Below are 16,375 nucleotides of genomic sequence, written 5' to 3' on the forward strand. Positions count from 1 at the left end.
TCTTACCACAAAGGGAAATAGCCCCCCTCCCCTTGTCTTCTCTTTACTTCCTCCCCAGGCTTCCCCTCCGTGGGTTATCCTGGAAGATTACTGTACTTAAACTCCTTGAATTACAAAACAGAGAGGGCAATTTACCTTCCCCCCTCCTTCTTTTTCCCCCTCCCAGTCTTTCCCTGAGAGAGACCGTAATCCTGGCACAGGGATTTCTATCCCCTAGAGCCTCACTTAGAAAAGAAAATCCAACAGGTTTTAAAAAGAAAAGCTTTATATAAAAAGAAAGAAAAGACATAAAAATGCTCTCTGTATCAAGATAACAATATACAGGGTCAATTGCTTAAAAGAAAAATATGAATAAACAGCCTTATTCAAAAAGAAATACAATTTAAACATCCCAGCAACTACACACATGTAAATACAAAAACAATATAAAAACCTATTGTCTTCTACCTTTTGTACTTACACTTGGAAACAGATGATTAGAAAAGCCTGGAGATAGCCGAGAGAGCACAGAACCGAGACACAGACAAAAGACACACAGCCAAAAAATTCCCTCCCTGAGCTTTGAAAAATCCGGTTTCCTGATTGGTCCTCTGGTCAGGTGTGTGGTTCCCTTTGTTAACCCTTTACAGGTAAAAGAAACATTAACCCTTAGCTATCTATTTATGACACTCACTGGTTGCAATCCTTGTTAACAAGGACAGTTCCCTGTGCTCAATCTTCTTGTTTTTTGTCATAATGATCTGACATTTCTTTAGGGCTTTTCATCCAGAAGGATCACAAAGCATTTTGCAAATGTAACAAACTGATATACAGACTGCACACAGGAATCCTTTCATTTACCTTTGGGATGGAGCCACTTGAATTTACCTTTATTTTTGCAATATTTGTCCATTCTATTTACAAATCAACACATCTGAGTGCCATGCACTACAGGCTCGTATGGCAATTAGCCAGTGATTTGGCTACACTTACTATTGCCACTTCCAACTGAGAAGGTACAAACTGGAAAGGTCCTGGAAGATTGGAGAAAGACAAAAGTAGGACTGATCCTCAGAAAAAGTTGAGTGTGAATCCAGCAATTACATGGATTCTGGTCTTGCTCCCACTAGTTATTAATTACAGTAGTGCCCAAGGGCCACAATCAAGATCATGGCTCCATTGTGCTGGGCACTGCAGATACACATGGGAGGATATGGCCCATGCCCCAAAGAGCTTACTGTCTAGTTTAAGGCAAAATGCAACAGACAACAATTTGGTGTATCAAACAATCAAAGGGAAGGGTGAGGGAGGATGAGGGTAACAGTGGAAGAGGAACACATGGTTACATAGGCTACAGGTGCATAGTAGCATGTTTCCAATCAGTGTGGTCTTTTAATTTATAAGACATAAAATAAACTGGGCACCCACACTGGCCATTATCCACTGGTGATTTCCAGGGGGGATGGTGGCAAGGGTGGGGCTTGAGGAGGAGAGGGTAGTGGGCTTCTAGATCAGTTCTGTGTCTCATGCACAGTGAAGAGACATGGAAGGAGGCACAATGGTGCTTGTGGGAGAAGCTAGAAATGGAGGCTGGTGTCACTGGTGGAGCAAGGTGGATGGGGAAGGCAACACACCAAGGTACAAATGCAGGTAAGTAGGGACAAGGGGAGCTGTGCTGGGCCTTACAGGGGAGGACAAGAAGCTTGAATATGATGTGGTGGAGAAAGCAGAGCCAGCAGAGGGCAAGGCCAAAGAAGATGACCTTAGGAGCAACATCCTGAATGGACCCAAGGTCTGCAAGGAGGTGTCAGGGAGGCCGGAGAGCAAGAGGTTCCAGTAATGAAGTTAGGAAATGATGAGGGCTTGGTCAAGAGCTTTAGTGGTGCAGATTGTGATACTAGTGTAATTCTACTGGCTTCAGCGCAGCTACTCTGGATTTACACCAGAGCAGCCTCATTCCCCATAACTCTGCCTTCAATCCCTAATCAAATAATGGAACCAGGAATAAAAGGAAAAGTCTCTACCCCTGGAGGGCAATGTGAGCAGTAAGCAACATTGGGGGGGGGGGGGGGGGATGAGGGGTTGAAAAGAGCAAATCGTGTCAGATGCAACTGATTTGTTTTTAATTTGGAAGGGAACAACTGGCTGCTGATAATGCTTTTCTCAGAGGAAGGGAAGGCCAAGGCATTGACTTCAGCACAGTGGAGTCTGATGGAGGCTGTCATTCAAATTCTCAAGCCCTTTGAGAAATTAACCCATGAGATAAGCTTGGGAGACACTTGAGTATCTGACATGGTGCTAGCTGTAGGGCTCTGACAGCCCATCTCAGCAACAGAGCGCCAGACCAAAGAATCTGGGCCATGAAAAAGGGAACTGTAACTTCTGCAACAACTTGCAGCCATCCTCAGACTTCACAGCACAGAAACAGAGTAACAGGAGTGCAGGCTGCGTGCTTCGAGTTCCCCTTGCTCACTTCTGAATCTCACCAAGAAAATCATGCCAGAGTTGCCATATATAGGCTGGCCGGCAAACAAACACCAGTAAAGATGGTGAAAGAGAGATTGTCATTTAGTCCCCAAGAAAACCTGCTTGAAATTTCAAGCATATACGGCTTCTGAGAACCAAATTTAGACTTATTGGATCCAGTGGCTATGAATGTTTTCCAACAATGAGATGGCACTTGTCTTCACTGACCCCACTATTCCCCACCCAGGGGAGCTGGCTGGGGGTAGAAGTATAATGCAATCAGATTTTGTCATCCCATAAAGCTAGCTCTGCCTTTTCTTGGAGCTCTGTCAGGCTTTGGATGCTAAGGATGAAACAAGAGATATCAGCTGCTGCTTGAACATGCACAGAGGCTTGTGCTTGTGCACTATGATGTGCCTGTGGTTACGTTTCTGAATTCTCCACCATGCTTTTCAGCAGTTGCTCATGTTTGCTGTACTACAATATGCATTTGGTCTCATGGAGAGCTTTAGGAGTGCCGAGATCTCTTCCAAGATAGTCTTCCCAGCCTATGGCAACCCCCCTCTTTGGATTCATCCACTGGCTCCCTGTTTTTTCATCACATCAATTCCAGTTTCTTGCCCTCACCTTCCACAACCTTTACCACTCTGCCTTGCCTTCCTTATCCACCCTTCTCTCTTATCACACCGCCTCTTTGGCTAGACACCAGCCTCACCAGCCCACTGGTCTACTTCTCTCCTGAACATCTCTGTGCCGTCTTCCTCACTGCCCCCAATGCCCGGAATGCCCTAAACAGACCTGTAAAGCAGCCCGCTGCAAATTCCCTCCTCAAGATCTATTTCTACCAACCAATGATGGCTTCTGTGACACTGCACCCAATATTCGCTATAGTAATATTATTATAATATGGTTGTGGCATAATTATGATGCATTTTGTACAAGATAAGCCATGTGAGGTGTCATTGGAAAAGTTATGATTTGCTGAATATGATTATTCTATTTGTATGCACATCTCATTTTTGTATCCAAAGATATAAACATTGACTATCTGTACTTCAAATGTAGTTACACCTGGGTAACCCCCACTAGACAAGATGCTTTCAGTCTAGATAGCTGGTTGGGAAGGGCCTAGTCAGGGCAATGACCCATTAGAGAAAACAATAGGAGAAGCTTATCTCCCACCTGGTGAACCTTCCTGAGAACACTCCAGACAGCCTGTAAGTAATGGCTGCTATGACTCTACAAAGACATCTGACCAGCCCACTTGATTCTGGACTCCATCTTAGGATGTCAATATTTTTCCACAAACCGGTCTGGGAACCAAGTTTTGAAACAAGGGGTTCCCGGCCTATGCTAAAACTATATAAGGCATGGCATGACATCATCTGTGATTCTTCACTCCCCACACAAAAGACTCCTGATAATACCTGAGGAACAAAAACTGAACTAGGGGAAGTGCTGGACCCAGGCTAATGGGATTCCTACCCTGTATATGAAACACCTGGGGATTCCAAGTTGCAAAGCAAGTGCAACTTGTGCCTTAAGAATCTACAAGCCTGTACCATGAGTTAGGGTGAGAATCTGCTATTCATGCTCATTCTGTTTAGTATATTAAGCTCAGTTTGCATCTTTTTTTTGTTTATTTACTAGGTAATCTGCTTTGATCTGTTTGCTATCACTTAAAAATATATCTTTTGTAGTTAAACTTGCTTTTGTTTTAATCTAAACTAGTGAGCTTTGACTGGAGTGCTTGGGGAAAATCTCTGCTTGGTACCACAGGTGTGCATTGTACCCTTCAAATTAAGGGGAGGCAGACCAGGTATTAAATCCATACAGTGGCCAGATTTGACCAGAGCAGGACAGATCTATTCTGTGGTCCCAGGCTGGGAAGCTGGTGTTTAAGAGAGCCTGTGAGTAACTGCAGCTGGGCGTGTCCTTACCTGTATGAATGCTGGTGAAAGTGCAGGCTGGAGGGCTTTGCAGCTTGTCACAGCAGCACAGTGTGAGAGGGAGCACAGGCTGGTGGGTCAGAGGGTTCAGTGGTACCTCAGTTCCAAGTGGCACCCTGGGGGGAACCCATCACAGCTTTGAAAAGGTGGGGCTGTCAGACATTGCTAGTCTTATTGGAAAACCCAGGAGGTGGGTGGGTGCAAACCCACCCATTTCTAAAGGCCCCTCCCCCACTGCTGGTATTTCTGCTTTCCTAGTGTGTGTTATACTCAGAATCCTGTCCTGTTTCAAATTTGATGGTAAGAGCCTCAGTGCAGAGACTATTACCGTCATTGCCTATCATGCTCAGTGCGATGGGGCCCTGATCCTCATGTGGGCGCTATTACTAATGTAGTTAAAGCCCTTACTCACTGTGCTTTACTGCTAGTACTAAGTATCTGCTATCACTTTAAAAACTAAGCCATATTTTGGATGCTGCACTTCTCTATTTCAGTTTTTCAAACTCAGAAGTATTTCTCAGAGATGCAATAAGCTGGTGTAGGGAAGAAATGAATCATTCCATTAAAGTTCAGGTAAAGAATTCCCTGTTTGATACAAAGCGTGAGGCCTGTCTCATTATCCAGCTTAATAGCTGCAGCCTGAAATCTTTTTAGCCTTGTTTTTAGTGTCTGACATTTCTGCCTGGACTAGTCAGATGGAGATTTGCCCTCTGTCTTTAAGAAAGTTTGTCTCCAAATTGGCAGGAGCTTTTGGACTGAAGGAGCTTATGATGTTTTCAAGGATGACAGGAGAAACAACATCTGCTTCAGGATTTTAAACTACTCTTGCTCTCCTTGCAACGCCCATGGGAAGAGGGAAGTATGGGAACTTCAACAATGTAGCGTCTTATGGCTTATAGTCACAAAGACTCTTGCAAGGCTGGGAGGGAGAAGAGAGCCCTGCCCAGAGAATGCCTAACCCTGGGAGAAAGGCCACACATGCCAGCCTATAAAAACCCAATGCACAGCAAATGAATTGTTTAAAGATAAGATGAGGGGGGAGATTTTCAAAGTCACAGAAGGCTCAACAGCCCTCCCCCAAATCTCCTTGAACGTCGACAACAGTTGGGCATCTAAAGCCCCTTTACAAATCTTCTCTGATATGTCTGGGCTTGGCCTGGCACTCAGCTCTATTCAGAGAAACCACAGTGCTGCAGTGACTGTGTAAAGCCCAGCATTCTCCTCCAGTGCTTAAAGTGTGTGTGGTGGATGGGGGAGCTCTGTTTAGGGGTCATGGACCTAGCTACAAAAGAAAATTCAAATTAAAAACTGAGCCCAGTTTCCGAGGGGTGCACTTGAGGCACTGTCTTACCATGGCCATGACTCTCAGATGATAGCACTGATTCTCCCATACACAGTCTGAAGTCAGGAGCAACAGTAGCCGGGGAAGGGAAAAGGGATTCAATATTCCCCCAAGCCCTTACCTCAACCCTGTTCATTTCCAGCCCCAGGCACAGGTTGCTCTAGGCGAAAAGATCCAACACAAAGGTGCTCCCTCTCTTTCCCTTGCCTCCTGCCTTTGCCAGCAGCTGGAGGGATTGTACTCAGCAACAGGGCTGTGTGTCGGGGGAGAGGCAGGTGTGATGACAAGGAGGCAGATGATGGCAGTGGATGCCATGTAGGGATTTTTTTAAATGGAGCCCTCACACTGTGCCCGTGCCTTGCTGAACAGGGTTATCAATGCCTTTGTCCTTCCCTTCTCCTTTTGGTCTGTCCCCTCAAGCTGGAGATATACACACGCTAGGTCTGATTGAGCTGGCATAGTTATATCTACTAGAGTTGGAATTTACCCCACTGGTCTGTTTTTCCTTACCTCCTTGTCATGTCCCATCTGGATTTAGATCGGCAAGTCTTGGAGGCAGGGGCTCGGCCTGTCAGTGTTTCATGAAGTGCCATGCACACTTTTAGGTGCTTTAAAAATAAACAAACAATCAATCACTGGAATTTTATACTGTGCACTGTATAATTGGACCTGAAAAACCAGTTTAGCCTGACTTGGGTCTGATGCAGCCACCTGGACTGAGAACCTGCGAAGGGACTAGAAACAAAGGGTGAAGACAAACAGCAAGGAACAGATGGGGGTCTGGTCTGATTTAGCATCTCTACCAGTGATCTGGAATGGGGTGGTTAATGATGTTCACAGACGATATTAAGAAGGAGCTACATAAGCACACTTCTCTGTCCTCAGTGGGGTATCTACCCTACTAAGCACTCATGTGTCTAAAGGTACCTAGTGCTTCATGAATAAGATTAAGATTTAGTCACAGGTATTTTTGGTAAAAGTCAGAGACAGGTCACCAACAATAAATAAAAATTTACAATCCGTAACCTGTCCATGACTTTTACTAAAAAGACCCCTAACTAAATCTTTACTTCTGGGGCCTACTGCTCCAGTGGGCCCCTGCTGTGGGGGGAGGCTGCTCCAGTGCTGGGGTTTGACTGCCTCCCAGCTGCTGCACCCAAGGACTGCTCTCCAGATGGTCTCCAGGCACCCCAAGACCACTGTGTCAGCTGCCCTGAGACCACTGCTGCTCAGGCAGTCCCCAGGTCACCCCCAGGACCGCTGCTCAGGTGCTTTCCGAAGCCAACTGGCCCTGGGCTTCCCAAGCAATGGCTAGTGCGGCTGCTCCCAGGGACCACCGGAGCAGCTGGCACCCCTGACGATGTCTCCAAGTTCCCTCGTAACAACATCCTCTGGGATCTGTGGAGCTCCTGGGCAGTAAGCAGGGTTTATGGTGCAGCCCCCTAGACTGCTGGGTGGGGAGAGGGGTGAAAACTCCTTGAAGGAACAACTGGGGAGAAATGCCACTGAAATTTCTTCCCTTTGTCCTCTCTTGAGTCCTGAAGAGCTTTGGCACAAGGGGACTGGGTCTCAGACTTCTGTAACACAGCTAGCAGCTTCTGGATGCTGGGACTTGAATCCAGCAAAGCACTCAAACAGGGGCATAACCCTCAGCATGTAAGTAGCCCCATATAAATCAATGCATACTACTCAAGAGCTTACTGCAGTGGTCCCCAAACTTTGGGGTGTGCGCCCCTAAGGGGGCATAGAGGAACATTTGGGGGGCATAGCCAGGGCCCAGACCAGCCCCCCAGGTGGGAGCCCCATTCTGGCAGCAGAGCTGGGGGCAACAGCCCCATTCCTGGTCACAGCCCCAGCTGCAGCTCTGGTCCCAGCCCTGACCGGGGCCCTGCTCCCAGGCATGGCTCTGCTCCCGGCCCCAGCTGCAATGCTGGTCCCAGCCCCAACCATGGCCCCATTCCCAGCCATGGCTGCACTCCTGGTTCCTGCTCCCCACTGAAGCTCCCTGGGAGGCACAGACCAAGTAAGGGGGGGCAAAAGTGACAAAGTTTGGGGACCCACTGGCTTAATGATATGGCTATACTGTACTGGCTCAGAGTCTCTCTGCCTCTCCCTCAATACATAATGAAAGTCCCCACATACTCTTCCTCCCCCCTGTGAGGTGAGTCAGTATTATCCACATTTTACAGATAGGGAAACTGATGCACAGAGACATTTTATTGACTTGCTCCATATCACACAGCAAGTCAGGGGCAGAGATGGAACTTGAATCTGCATCTTCTGCTTGCTAGGCCCATGCTAAATCTACAAAAGAAGCTGCCACTTGGGGTTAGAAAGGTTAGAAAAACAGGCAGAAAAATAGCAACATGAGGGCAGGTTTATACTTAAAATGCTGCATTGGTGCAGCTGTGCCACTGTAGTGCTTGCATGAAGATGCTCCTATACACAGAGCTCTCAGAGCTCTTATTGGCATAGTTAGAGGCAGTAATGGGAGAAGCTCTCCCATCGACATAGTGCTGTCTACACAGGGGTTAAGGTCAGTGTAACTACACTGCTCAGGGGTGTGCAGCAAAATAGTTATACTAGCATAGGTCTGTATGCAGATCTGGCCTAAGGTTCAGTTTGGGAAAGTGTTTGTATTACTCCTGGGGACAATAACCCCAAACACCATTATCAGCGGGAGGGAGAGCCGAGATCAGGAATGGCTGAGAGAGATTTGGTGGGGAACGTGGGCAGCAAATATCACACCGCAAAGGACTGCGTTCTAACAAAAAGCTCAATTCAGTTTGGTGCCTTACACTCCAAGGTTGAATGCCCCAGAGCAGGGAGGGGAAGATGGCTCTGGTGCCACCACTCTGGGTTACCACATTCAATTCTAGGCACCCTGTTACAAAGGGAGCTTGACAAACTGGAAAGAGTCCAGAAAAAAGGCAATGAAAATGACAAAGGAGAGAAAAGCCTCGGGCAGGAGAGATTAAAGGAGCAGAACGCCAGCAGCTGGCAAATGTCGGAAGGGTGTACGCCCCAAGGTGAGGGATGGCTTGTTTAGGGTAATACACAGGGATGTACCTAGGTGTAATGAGATGGAAATAACAGTGAGATCATTTGGGCCAAATATAAGAAAACACCTACTGAACAGCAACCTAAACCTAATTTCCCTCTCCTGTTACTCACACCTTCTTGTCAACTGTCTGAAATGGGCCACTCTCATTACCACTTCAAAAGTTATTTATCCTGTTGTCAATTGAATTGTCTCGTTAGACAGACCTCACACTTGGTAAGGCAAATCACATCTTTTCAGGTATTTATACATACTCCTGTATCTTCCACTCCATGCATCTGATGAAGTGGGTTCTAGCCCATGAAAGCTTATGCCTAAATAAATTGGTTAGACTCTAAGGTGCCACAAGGATGTCTCATTGTTTTTTCCTCTTGGGCTGGGGAAATCATCTCCGAAGGGATGAGGGGTAGCTCCATCCCTTCGACATTCGGCGCTAGAGAACAGCCAGTATGGAATGACCTAGCCCAGAAGATGGACAAGGTGAGCTAACGGGGCTTCCCTCTCCAGCTTCCAAGATTCCAATCTCACAATTCAGGCAGTGTTTCCCCTTCACCCTGGCCTCACAGTTTAACCCTTCCTGGGCAGTGTCTGATTTTCATCAAAAGGAGATGGGTCACACCAGAACGCTGGGCCAGCCTGACAAAGAGCATCCCAGTTGGGCAGTTCTGATCCTTTACCAGGCTGGGCACAGGGGGCATAGGACAGACAGTATGAAAGGGAGATTCATAGCAGGGCCTAAGAGTGCCTGACTCCTCTCCCCAAGGAGTACTGAAGTCTGAAGGTTAGGAGGGGACAGGGAGGGACAAAGCTCTGAGGACTTCTAAAGCAGGGAAGTGGGCTGAACAGACTGAGGATCCCAAACAGGAGCTGCAGCAACCTACTTGCTCTCCAGTAGCCTGTTTACTCCCTGGCTCTGGTGGAGAGGCAGGGAATCAGAATGAAGAGTGTTTAGCTTCCAAATGCTGCAGATCTACCAGCTATTTCCATTGCACTGGAAACTTTTGCTAGATAAATATATTGACACTCTTTTTGATGGGCTAATTCCTCCCGCTGCCAAGTTGGGAAGTAGCTATCTATGATGTTCTTGAGACAAAGTGGATTTTCCTGTAACAGTCTCAGCCAGCCTCACACCTGCCTCCACTTATTATCTGTATTATTTACATAGCATCATCGCTTTCCCTTCAGGTCCCTTTGGGAGGAGAAGTTTCTGGTGGCAGATGCTGCGCTCATGCAGAGGAAATCTAGTTTTCGGAAGCTAAGCAAACAGGTTCATAAAGGGGGGCTGAGTAGAACAGCAGGGATTTCTATACAACCTGGAGCAGTCTAGGAGAATGAATTACAAGCCAGGCACTGGTCAGATACCAAAGACAAAGACACTTTCCTTCCACACTAACTCTTTGAAACTCCAAACACACAGCTCCTTTCCCACAGACACTGCTCAAGAGCTGATAGGACCTTGCAAACCTGGATTGAAAAGGGGATTACATGCATACAAGTAGAAGGTATTGTTACTGGCACAATTAACCAAAATGACTAATTGCCTCTTCTATTCTATTTAGCTTTTTATAGATCTTCCAGGAATCTCAGCATTTTCCAGTGATGCCTTGAGCGATATGACTAGCATCTATCATGCATGGTTTGATTATTAGTTCTCTTTAGCCACACTGTAATTATGGATCCCCAAACTTTAGCAGGGGGCTGAGTTGTAAGGGAAAGTCCACAGAGCCCTTCTCTCTGTGGCCGCCTCAGATTTTCAGACCCACCTGAAGTGGCACTGCAATTTCTCTGAAATATTTGGCGTCAAAAATCTTTTGCTAAATCCTAACCAGCTTCTGCCCCTCCCAGAAACAGCTATCTATTAATCCTGCCCTGGCTGCTATTGTCTGATCAAAGCAGGAAAGTAACCTGGATAAGAAGAGTCCAGGGATGCTCCTTACCTGAGTGATGAGCAATGTCTCACCCACTAAGTCGGAGACAAGGTAACTGAAGTAAACCTGATCCAGGCATAATGCTAGCTAGGAACAGCCCTTCACCTGGGATGAGTCCAGCCTCTTCCTTTCAGGATGGATTCTTGAGCTGCTTTGCTTGGAAGCCTTAGGTAGTCAGTGACAGCACCAGGTATAGCACTGGGGACCGCTCCTCAGCACAGCCGGAGACAGCACTGGGAATGTGCATCAGCATAGCCAGACACAGCACTGGAGATGTGCATCAGCACAGCCCTCTAGCTGCAGCAAAACCCTACTTCACATTTGTGTCAAGAGAGTCCAGCGTTCACTCACTCTCTAGCACTCCAGCTGCGGTGCGATCAGCAGCAAACATTCCCGAAGGAGAGCTGCACTTTGCCTGATGATTTCCCACAATGTTTGTCCTGCTAATTCAGCTAAGGACTTGTAAATGCTACCTTTTTTCATTCTCTTTCTTTTCGCTGCCTCTCTCTCGGCACTGCTACTCCCTCTGCAACTCCTGCAAACACCCCAGGAAGGAAAGACATAGGGCTGAACAGCAGAATTTCAAGAAAGAGACAAAGTGGGTCCCTCTGTACCAGTGCTAAGGGTTGAGGAGGCCCAGCACTGGTATGGGTCTCACTGGGACAGCCAGTGTGCTCACTGCTCCAGTGGGACATGGCTGCCTCAGTACATCTGGGAATCCTGGAGCCAGAGTTTGACTGTTTATTTTTGTGGGATGGAAAAGCTGAGCTTCTCCTTTATGTGGAATTTCTTTCTTAAGGCACAGCGTTTGTATAGAATAAAAACTGAAGGGCCTGATTCAGATCTATCTCAGAGTTCCACCAGGGTAAAACCATGTGAGTTCAACCGGGTTAATCCTGATCTACACCAGCATGAAGTGAGATCGGAGCCAAGCCTCAACAGCCTACTCCCAGTGATGAGCTGCCAAAATCTTAACAACTAGTTCCCTACAAAAAGTTTGATTTAAGGTGGGGATGGGGGGAGACATACTTGTGGGGCCCCTGCAGGGCCTGGGGCAAATTGCCCCATCTCCCCTCCCCTTACCTTGCCGGCAGCTCAAAGCAGCAGGATGACTCAGAAGCTCAGCTGAGCTGCACAGCTGCTGGCCACGCTGCAGCTTGGGGCGGGGTGGGAAGGAGGCAGGGCCAGGGGGAGAGCCTCATGAGGCCAGGGGCAAATTGCCCCACTTGCCCCCTGTGGCCCTGGAGCTCACAGCCCCCCCACCCCCTCTTACCTTGCCGGCAGCCCAGAGCTCAGCTGAACTGCCCAGCTGCTGGCCATACTGTGGCTCTGTGGGGTGGAGGAAGCGGGGGGAGGGCCTGGGGGCCTCTGCAGAGCCCAGGCCGATTGCCCCACTTGCCCCCTTCCCTCCCCTCTGGCCAGCCCTGGAGCTTGCAGCAGCCCTCCCCACACCTTGCCGGGCAGCTCAAAAAGCAGCAGCAGGATGACTCCTGAGCTTAGCTGAGCTACCCAGCTAGTGCTGGCGGCTGGCCACGGTGCAGCTGGGGGGAAGTGGGAGAGGGGCTGGGGGAGCCTCAGCCTCCCGAGCTGGGAATCCTGGGAGCAACAGGATGGTCCGGTCCACGGACCAGAGTTCTTTGCCCAGCCCTTGGCCCTTTAACAACCGGTTCTCCACGGAGGTCTAATTTTAGCAGCCGGTTCTTGGGAACCGGCTCCAGCTTAACACTGCCTACTCCCATAAGCCCTATCCATTCTCACCCTGCACACCAAAGAGCTCATACAGCTCCCCAGCCCTCCAACTCCTTCCTCACTCCCCCCACAACTCCTCTACTCCCCCCAAACAGCTCCCCGGGCCTCTCCCAATCCCCCTAAACTGCTTCCCTACTGCTCCCCTCACACTCGCAAACTGCATCCCCTGCTATGACCACAACCCACTCAAACCTCCTCAAGCCTCACCCATACTATGCTCCGACATCCCAAAACAGGTTCCATGCTGCACCCTAACCTTTCCCCTGTCATGATCCCAGCAGCACTAGGTCACTGCCCTGCCATACATCTGTGCCGCCATCAGCCCCAAGTGTTCCAGTGCTATTACCCCAAGTCTTCTCCTCAAATCCTCACAGTACTCCCATGCCACATTCCTGGCCCCCCCAAACCACTCCATCTCTACATGGTTTCCATAGCATGATCCCTTCCCCCACGGAAGCCATCTCCCCGCTGCTATACCCCAACATGCTCAAGAATATCCAGTTATCACTGGCAGTGCTAATATACATTTAGGAACGGCTAAATAAGCCTCATGTTGGGTGCTTCAGCCAATCTCCAGCTGTTAGAGATAAGTGTGAGAGCTAACATGGGGGGGGGGGGGGCGCAGATTTTATCCCACGGGTGCCTACTTCAGGGTTCTTACACCTTCCTCTGAAGCATCTAGTACTGGCTGCTGTCAGAGACAGGATACTGGGCCTTGGCTCTGATCCAGTCTGGCAGTTCCTATGTTCAAAGCATCCCAGTGTCATGCTGCATACCCACATGCCCACAGTGGTTCTATGCCACCCCCAAAGCCAAACTGTCCTGATCCAACATCTCCATTAGGCCTCTCTGCCCAATGCCATGGCCCTAGCCAGGCTAAAGCTGTGATTTCTCAGCAGGATTTCTCTTTCCTGTAAATGTTCAGAGTGGGGTCTGGCCTAACCTCTACCACCACGTGATTTCTGCTTCCCACGTACTCCATGAGCGGCTGGCAGGTTATTTCAAATGTACAGACATTTCTGATGGCCTAGCTCCCAGGTGCCACCAGAGTTCTGACTGGGAGAATGAGAAAGAGAGAATCTTTTCTCCTCACACTTTGGAGGCTTGTTTCTGGGTACATCTACGCTGCAATTAGCCACCCACAGCTTGGGCCATGCCAGCTGACTCAGGCTCACAGTGCTGAGGCTAAGGGACTGTATAACTGCAGTGTAGACGTTCAGGCTCAGGCTCTAGGACTCTCAAACCTCACAGGGGCCCAGAGTTGCTACTAATAACAATGCAACACCTCCATATAGAATGGTTCCCCATGGCCAGATCCCACCCAGCACCGGGCAGTGTCAGTAGTTGATTCTTAAGAGCAAAGCTCAGATGGGCTCAAAGCAAAACCCTACATACAGGCACCCCTGGATTTGGGGGAAATTTGTAATCCAAACCTGGATCCAAATTCAGAATTGGTAGCAGGCCTCCAACCTGTAGCTGGCTGAACCAAAATGCAGGGTAACAATAAAACAAGGAGAAGGTGATGGGACTCTCCTTTTCCAGCTCCAGGAGCAATGAGGTTTGGTGGCAAATGCATTAGCGAGGTGAAAATCCTAGATAAGGATCCTAACTACAGGTCACCAGGAGCAGCTAGAATCTATGGGCACAGTTTCAGCTGGCACATGGCCAGAGATAGGATGCTCACACTCCTGTTTGCCTTGGTTATCAAGCCACTTGCAGCAAGGTTCAGGCAACACGTGCTGATTAAAGGTAAACAAAGAGGGCCTGTAAGGGACAAAGCCTTGTTATATTAGAACAACCTGTTGGCTTATATGGCAAGGTCTCGGGAAGACCTCTCACAAACCTTTCCCAGTCCAAAGAAGTTTAAAAGACTCTGGGGTTCAACAGTAAATCACCATAAAAGTGAGCTCTTACTGTATGTCTCAGCAAAACCCCACTGCCCAAATCACCAGAGAGCCCCAAAGAAAAAGGTCATGAGCCAGATGAAATACCTTGATCTACAGCTTGCTAATTCCCTTCAAACCAGTTTGAATTTACATTATGATAAGCTGCTGAAACGCACGCCAAAAAGGACTAGAAGGATGGATGGATGGATGGGTAATCAAAACAGCAATACTACCAAAGTATAATCGTCTCTGCCACTTCAGCCCCATCAAAATCCCCACAAGCTGCTTTTGTCAATTCAATGGAGCCGCTCTCCTGCCCTTCATATGGGCCACACACACAATCACCGGATTAAAATGCAGGCACTGTAATTACACAGACAGGGTGGGGGATTAGCCCTCCCAAACTTCTACAAATACTACTTAGCAGCAGAGCTGCAGCTCTGTGTCTGCTGCTTTGACGATGATAAAGTGACATTAGCATCCTGAATCAAAGGATCTGACCCAGAATGTCTCTTTGCTAGTTTACCACCATGACTATCTGATAATTTATGAATGTGGGTCAGGGTGCAGCTTTAAGAGAAAAGGGGAAAAGCACATGGAAATTCGTGGTCCAGTCTCTCACGTGGCTACATGCAGAAGGACTGGATGACCTAATAAAAGTCAGGAGGGAAGAAAAAAAAAAAAAAAAAAAGGAACCACATACAGTACAGAAACATTTTTCATGCAAGGAACAGGAAAGAAATTCAGAAAGGATTGAAGCAATAATGTGCAAAGTCTCTTGCTCTGCTGAGCCTCACTGTGGATATTTATACGTCTAATGGGATGAATGAAATGGGCCTATTAGAAAAAAAAAAGTGTAGGAATAAGTGGTCCCCTGATCTCAGTTTGAGTGGCAAGGAGACCTCTGGCAAGGACGCATGCAGTTAGAGGAAATGAATCTTATTACATTATATACCAGCGGTTTTCAAACTGCGGGTCACAACCCAGTAATGGGTCACAGAATGTAAGGCACTGGGTCACCTCAAAATAACTGAAGGTATTTCAGATGAGGACTCTGCTGCAGGATGTTCTCAAGGCCGCTGATTAGGCTAGGAAAGAAAAAAGATAAAAGGAAGAGGAATGACATCAGACTCAAGAGGATAGGAAATTCTTTGGGGAAAAAGCATGACCACCTCTAAAACTTCAGACTCGGGCAGCTGTATTAAGCTGAGCCCAGACCACATCAGAAAGGGCCTGATTTGCAAAAAAAAAAGAGCTCAGCATCTACTTAGGCATCAAAATAAGTGGCCAGATTTTATGTATCTATTTATTATAGATTGGAGAATGGGTGGAGGAATGTTGGAGATAGTCAATATTTGAAGCTGATAAAAAAGCCATCAGGTTAGTCAAGTGCAGAGAAGACTATAGGGAACAAAGGAACTAATTACAGTTAATTGAGCAGTATGGTGGGAGATGGAATTCAGTGTGCAGGGCCGGTGCAACCTATTAGGTGACTGCTTGGCGCTAGGATTTGGAGGGCGGCATTCTCTTCGGTGGCGACTGCAGCAGCCGGATCTTCGGCTGCCCTGGTCACCGCTGGCATTTAGGTGGAGGGAGCTGGGGCAGAGGGGCACAGGGAGGGCTGCCTGCAGCAAGTAAGGGGGGGCAGCACGTAGGGGAACTCCCTGACCCAGCTCACGCCTGCTCCGCCTCCTCCCTGAGCACGTCATCGCTGCTTCACTTCTCCCGCCTCCCAGGCTTGTGGCGCCAATCAGCTTAGGCGCCGCAAGCCTAGGAGGCAGGAGAAGTGGAGCAGTGATAGCATGCTCGGGGAGGAGGCGGAGCAGGGGTGAGGTGGGGCAGGTAACTGCCGCACAGCTCCCCAGGGTGGGGAGGAGCTGCCACGGGGGGATGCCTCAGGGTGGAGGGAGCTGCCGCAAGGCTCGGGGATGGGGGAGGGCGCAAGGTGGAAGTTTTGCCTAGGGCACGAAACATCCTTGCACCGGCCCCGTCAGTGTGGACAAATGCAAGGTGAT

At 48.4% G+C, this 16,375-nt stretch overlaps 1 protein-coding gene across 1 annotated transcript in view; it reads right to left on the bottom strand.

Moving 5' to 3' along the window:
* SYNDIG1L (synapse differentiation inducing 1 like) overlaps nucleotides 1–10,967 on the bottom strand; it is a 53,498-nt gene extending 42,531 nt beyond the window's left edge. Inside the window, exon 1 of the mRNA XM_032801953.2 lies at nucleotides 10,735–10,967. The gene's annotated coding sequence lies outside the window, so the exon portion shown is untranslated. The remainder of the gene's footprint in view (nucleotides 1–10,734) is intronic.
* Nucleotides 10,968–16,375: the final 5,408 nt, after the last annotated feature.

This window comes from Chelonoidis abingdonii, chromosome 4, assembly GCF_003597395.2.
Source record: "Chelonoidis abingdonii isolate Lonesome George chromosome 4, CheloAbing_2.0, whole genome shotgun sequence".
In the NCBI taxonomy this organism is placed as follows: Eukaryota; Metazoa; Chordata; order Testudines; family Testudinidae; genus Chelonoidis; species Chelonoidis abingdonii.